A 5,809-nucleotide genomic window follows, 5' to 3' on the forward strand; every position below is an offset into this window, starting at 1 on the left:
GAGCCGAGAGAGAGGCCCTGCCCAGTGGGCCCTCGTCAAGTACAGGAAGTAAACCTCGGAGACGGAAGGAGCTGGGGCATGGCTTGCAGATGGCTTGCTTCAGGCTCTGGGACCCGTTCTCGGTCCGCTTTCTTCCCTGCACGTCACATGCACTCGGCTTGATTCCACTCTCTTGACCCCATCCACGAGGCAGAAACCAGGCTGGACGTGAGGCTCCACTGTGGGGCACTACCTCTGGCCCTTCTTCCTTCCAGAGCTGCAGCAGGGAGGGTGGGCTCAGGAAACAGGATTTCAGACCCTTCCGAGAGCATCCGCTGTGGTTGACACCCGGAGACCAACACCTGGAAGAAGCTCCCGGCAGAGAGAGGGTCTACCTGGAGCTGTCCCATGACTCCCCGGAGGGTAAGGAAACCCCAGACTGCAGAGGATTCGGGAACAACTTCACCGCCAGCTCTGCAAACCCTCCCTTTCCAGGAGCAGGGATGGAACTCGGCCTTGGCCCACATTCCAGCTGCTCATCACAGCCCCACCACAGAGGGCCCACCATCAGGGGACTAAGAGGTTCTCACAGGGTCCTGCTGACCCTGCCCACTCCTGAAGCATCTCTGTGACTGACCCTGCCAGGAGGCCTCTTCTGAAACACTTCTCCCTGGCTAAATTTGGTCCTGGCTTAGGCACTGCCTCCTCCAGGCAGTCCTCCCTGGTTTCCCGGGTCATTTATGTCTTTATCTGTGTATGCCAGCAGCATCTGGATTGTTTTCTCCTCTGACACTCCCAACACATGCACATCTTGCATCTTCCCCAGTGTGGCCCCTGAGGGCTCAAGGTATGCTTCCTGCAGGAGGTCAGTATACACGTGATCAGTCATGTCCGACTCTGCAACCCCATGGACTGTAGCCTGCCAGGCTCCTCTGCTCATGGAATTTTCCCGGCAAGAATACTGGAGGAGGTTGCCATTTCCTAACCACAGGATGTTCCTGACCCAGGCATCAAACCCTGGGCAGGTGGGTCCTTTACTGCTCGTGCCACCTGGGAATTGAGTTCAGTTCAGCTGCTCAGTCGTGTCCGACCCTTTGCGACCCCAAGCAGGAGCTCAGAGAAGGGAGTCTGGGAGAGGCCTGTTGGAGTCTGGGAGAGGCCTGTTGGAATCAGGGTCGGGGTCTGCGCTTACACAGCCCTCTCCCGGACCAGGAGCGCCTGGAGTCTTCCCCTCTGTGGGGTCTGGCTGATGTGGTAGGTGCCCAGTAAAGCTTGATGGGCTGATGTCAAGATTCCTGGCTGACCCGCACCCCGCCCCCAGCAGCCCCATGGATCACAGCTCCGAACCAAAGGGCCAGCGTCTAACCTCCGCACCCTGGCTTGGGCATGCCCACGCTTCCCTTGGGGGCTGGCCAGCCCATTTCTGGGGCTTTTACAAATGCAGGGCCAGTTGACACGGGGGTTTTTGGAGACAGGAGGTGGATGTCCCTCCAGAAATGATCCCCGGGCCGCAGAGCTGGGAAGGGGAGCGGAGGGCTGGTCTCCCTGTGCACACTGTCCTCCCACTCGAAGCAGTGCACAGAGGGGTCAACCCCAGGGTGGCTTTGGGGAGCGTTTCCTTCCCAGGAGTCCCCAGCCAAGCCTGGTGGGGGGGAGTGGGAGAGAGGAGAGGACCCGGACCTGGGCGCAGCCCGGGCTGAGGCTCACCGCCCGCCACTGGGAGCGTCTTCACTGACCCCAGTGGAGTTTCTCATGAGCCAAGGATGGTACTTTCCATCTAGTGAAGGCTCTCGAGGGACTCTGCTGGTGGCCCAGTGCTTAAGGCTCCGTGTTCCCGATGTGCTGGGCTCGAGTTTGATCCCTGGTCAGGGAACTAGATCCTGCATGCTGCAACAAAACAGATCCTGATGGCGCAACTGAGAAAAATAGAGAGAGGGATCCCGCACGAGGCAGCAAAGATCAAAGATGCCACGTGCTGCCGCTGAGACCCAGAGGAGCCAAAAGAAAAGACTTCAGAGAATCTGGTCAGCCCAGCTGTGCTCAGGAATGTTCTCTGAGCTTCCGTGTGGGTCTGGGATTGCATCCATCAGCCCTGCACCCTCTCCTTCCATCTAGGATGGGGAGAGGGAGGGATTCCACACTGGCTGAGGGACCCTGGCAGCGGGAGGCAGACTGGACACAGCCCGGGGGAAGGCGGCCTCCTTGACTGCGTCCCGCCCGTGGGCTCCGGGGCCCTCGCACGGCCGGGCCTCGCACGGCCGGAGACTCAGGGAATGTGGTCCAAGTTCAGAGCATGTTGTGCAGCCAGCGGTCAGAACGAGTCCAGCTCTCCCACCACTGGCGCTGCCACTGGGCAAGACCCCATGCCCAGTCTGGCCCCCGTCTCCTAGTCTCTAAGACGGGGTGGTCACCTTTCCCGGCAGGGCCATCCCCCATCGTCAGGGCTAACCCAGGAGCCGAGGGGAGCATGGGCACAGCGCCTGGCCTGCGTGTGTCCACAGTGGGCGGCAGTCGGGGGCCGTCCCACGTCCCTGACCGATGCCCTGCCTTCCCTTGGTTGCAGGCGAGCCCTGAGGGAGGTGCTGGGGACTTGAGGTCCCAGGAGTGACCTTCAAGCGGGATGCTGGTGGGTGTTGTCCCTCAGAAGGGGGAAATTCTGGGGTGCTCTCCATATCCTCATACAGGCTCCCAGGGGACTGAGCCCCACTGCCTGCCGCAGACCACCCACCATCCCCAAGAAAGCAACAATCTTCTTTCCGCGCTCCCTGCTGTGCTTCCAGGAATCCCTGCCTGCACACACAGTCCTGTCTCCTGTCTGCTTTAAGTAGGGACCTGGCTAGGAGAGAGGGGTGCCGGCTTATCACCCTGATCTGCAGGCGAGTGGAGACCAGCTCAGTAAGTGTGATTCTGGTGGGAGAGTGGTGGGCTTCCTGGGGGAGGCACCCTCCGAGCAGAATCTAGAAAACAACAGCAGTAGGGAAGCCAGAACAGAGCTCTGCGTCCCTGAGACGGCCTCCCCACACCCACACCCCCCGATGACCCCAGCCGCCGGCTGCCCAGCCATGACCCTTGTGGCCAGAGGGGATGCGGCAGCCTGGCCAACGCTCGATGGGCTCCAGGTCGGCTCCTCTGAACCTTCCTGTTTGTGCAGAGTTAATGTCCTGTCATTAGCGATCAGAAAGCTTGCGGGAGTTAAACATTAAGCGGTGTGTGTGCTGGGAAACACAGTCTCTTGTGCCCGGGGTTGATGGTCAAGGCCGGGGCCCTTGCTCTTGCTTTGGAGTTCTCCAACAGACAGGCTTTCCAAGTTGTTGAAAGAGGGTGACTCAGGAGTCCTACGTCCCACCGTCTCCATGGGCCCAGAGATGGGCCCCAGGAACCTCCCAAGTGCCGTGGTGGGCTGGGACCTCTGGGGTGGGAACTGCCAGGGGCTGGGACCTCACCCCCAGGGCCTAGGAGAACAGTCCTCAAGGCACGTGCCAGGCACCCCACGAGGGTCCCTGGAGGGGTGGGAAGGCAGCCCCAAGGCCCAGACGGACAAGCCGCCTGAGACTCTGGGTGGGGGTGGGGTCACAAAGGAGGATTCGGGCCATCCCTCCCTGGCCCCCGACCCTGCACCTCCGTCTCTCCCCACCACTTCCCTCCTTTCCTCCACAAACTCATCTCAAAAGCATCAGCTCTGGGCCCGATGCAGCCTACACAGAGGCCAGTCTCTGCCCCTCCAGGGAGCCCCCGTCTAGGAGGCAGGGAGCAGAGAAGCAGGCTGGACGCAGAGTGAGTGCTCAGAGAGGCACACGCGGGAGGCCATGCCTCTGAGCTGGGCCTTGAGCGCAGGGAGGGTGGGGTGTTGAGACAAGGCGCAGGGTGTGGCCTCTGGAACATGCAAAGGTCAGGGAGTGGGGAGCGGCAGAGTGGGCTGGGAGGGTCTCGGCGGGACGCCTCTGGGAGAAGGGACAGGGCCAGCGCACTGCATGGGTCTGTGAGCTGAGCTCGGTCCACGGGCAGTGCCTGCACCCCTGACGTGTCTCAGAAGCACCTGTTTTTGGGTCTGTCTGCCCCAGAGGCAGGTACCAGTTGGCGTATGCAGACCCCCTGGGACTAGAGGACATTAAGACCAGTGAGGGGAGCTGAGTGAATTCTGAATAAGCAGACGGACGGCTGAGGGGCAGGTGGATGGGTGAGCTGGTGGGCAGTGGGGGCCGCGGGGCGGATGGATGGGTGGGTGGGTGGATACATAGATGGGTGTGCTAGTGGTATGGTGGGTGGAGGGATAGATGGGTGGGTGGGTGGCTGCGTGGACTGACGGGCGTGTGGACAGTAGTGGGGGTGGGTGGATGGGTCCATCTCACCCACTATTTCAGTTCCGATCAGAACTTGCAGGCTTCCACAGGGAGCCCTACAGACCCACCTAGCGAGCCACCCACCACTGCTGGCCGGTCAGTTAACAAACTCTCTGCCTTGAGCAGAGCTGCACAGGGGCTGATCTCCAGCTACTGCTGAGAGTCTAGGGTCTCTGGACAGAGTCTCTGGTCTCTGCCAGAGTCCAGGGTCGGACTCACCGTGCGGGTAGGAGCCCTCTCCTTGTGGGTAATGAAGTGAGGAGGGGGTGGGTGGGAGCTCTCCTCCCCTGAGAGGTGCAGAGACTGGACAGCTCCTTGACTGCCCACCCCCACTCACAGCCCGCAGTCTAACCCGAAGCTTTGTGATCCTTCAGGTTTCAGGCCCTGCAGGCTGGGGGTTTCCCTGGCCCATTAGGAATCAGAGACGCATCTGTGCTCTTCAGGGGGACCTCCTGGAACGTCAGGAGAGGGGCCACCTTCAGGAGGAGGAGACCCCAGAGCTGGGCGCCCCGGAGGAAGAGGAGGCCTTGCAGGTCTGCGAGCCAGCCTGGGGCTGCGCTTCCAGGCCCGGAGGGGCAGCTGGGGGCCTCTCTCCAGAAACAGCCTCCCCACCCCGGGATGGGAGGGGCTCAGTCCTTCCACCAGGGCCGGCCGCCTCTCAGGCCCCTCTGTCCTGCTGTCTCACACGTGGCAGAGCCCGGGGTCGGAAGTGAGCCTGACTCAGCCCCACCAGCTGAAGCTGGGCTGCTGGGGGGCAGGCAGAGGGGCAGGAAGAGGGGGCTTTGGGTCCTTTGGGAAGAACAGGGCCGCGGGGAGCACAGGCTTGGGTGTCCTGGATTTGCCGCGTGCACGTGAGCTGGTCTGGGGGCCCCATCCCCCACACCTGCGGAGGGAGGATCCCCTTCCTCCCGGAACGGGGTCAGGGTGGAAAGCGCCCGGCCTGGCGCGGCGCGGAGCCCAGCACGGGAGCTGCTGTCATCAGCTCTTCATCAGGACCGCCAGCTGGGGTCAAGGTCAGCCGCCCGGTCGTGACCTCGGCGACCAGCTCGCCCTGCGTATCTGAGCTCGTGGGACTTGACGTTGTAAACCAGAGGCTGCAGACAGTCCTCATCGGCCTAGCCCTGTGGGAGGCCTGTCGCCTCCCAGTCCCGCCCGGACGGTGGATGTCGGGGCTGGGAGAGCTGAGGGTGACGGCACACGTGGGGCACACGTGAGGTGAGAGGGGCCGGGGCCGGGGCCTCGTGGGACTGTTAATAAACACATGGAAACTATCTTCAAAGCTCACGTTGCTTCTTGCAAACTTGAAACATCCCAGATGTCAACTTCGAGATGCTGGAGGGCAGCATCAGCTGTCTTGGAGTTGCTTGGGTAGCAGCGTACCCCACCCCCAAGGGAATCTGGGGTGTCGTGGCCATGGGGCCCAGCCATGGGAGGACTGGGGACTTGGGGGGCCCTCCTGGGGTGATGACGGGAAGCTAAGGCAGGTATCC

General features: G+C 62.0%; 1 long non-coding RNA gene across 1 annotated transcript; it reads left to right on the forward strand.

Annotated features, from left to right (window-relative positions):
- The first annotated feature begins 3,879 nt into the window (after positions 1 to 3,879).
- Positions 3,880 to 5,592, forward strand: LOC113901852. Its single transcript, XR_003513568.1, has 2 exons — positions 3,880 to 4,156; positions 4,694 to 5,592. It is a non-coding gene; the product is annotated as an uncharacterized LOC113901852 (long non-coding RNA).
- The last annotated feature ends 217 nt before the right edge of the window (positions 5,593 to 5,809 follow it).

This window comes from Bos indicus x Bos taurus, chromosome 11, assembly GCF_003369695.1.
Source record: "Bos indicus x Bos taurus breed Angus x Brahman F1 hybrid chromosome 11, Bos_hybrid_MaternalHap_v2.0, whole genome shotgun sequence".
NCBI lineage: Eukaryota > Metazoa > Chordata > Mammalia > Artiodactyla > Bovidae > Bos > Bos indicus x Bos taurus.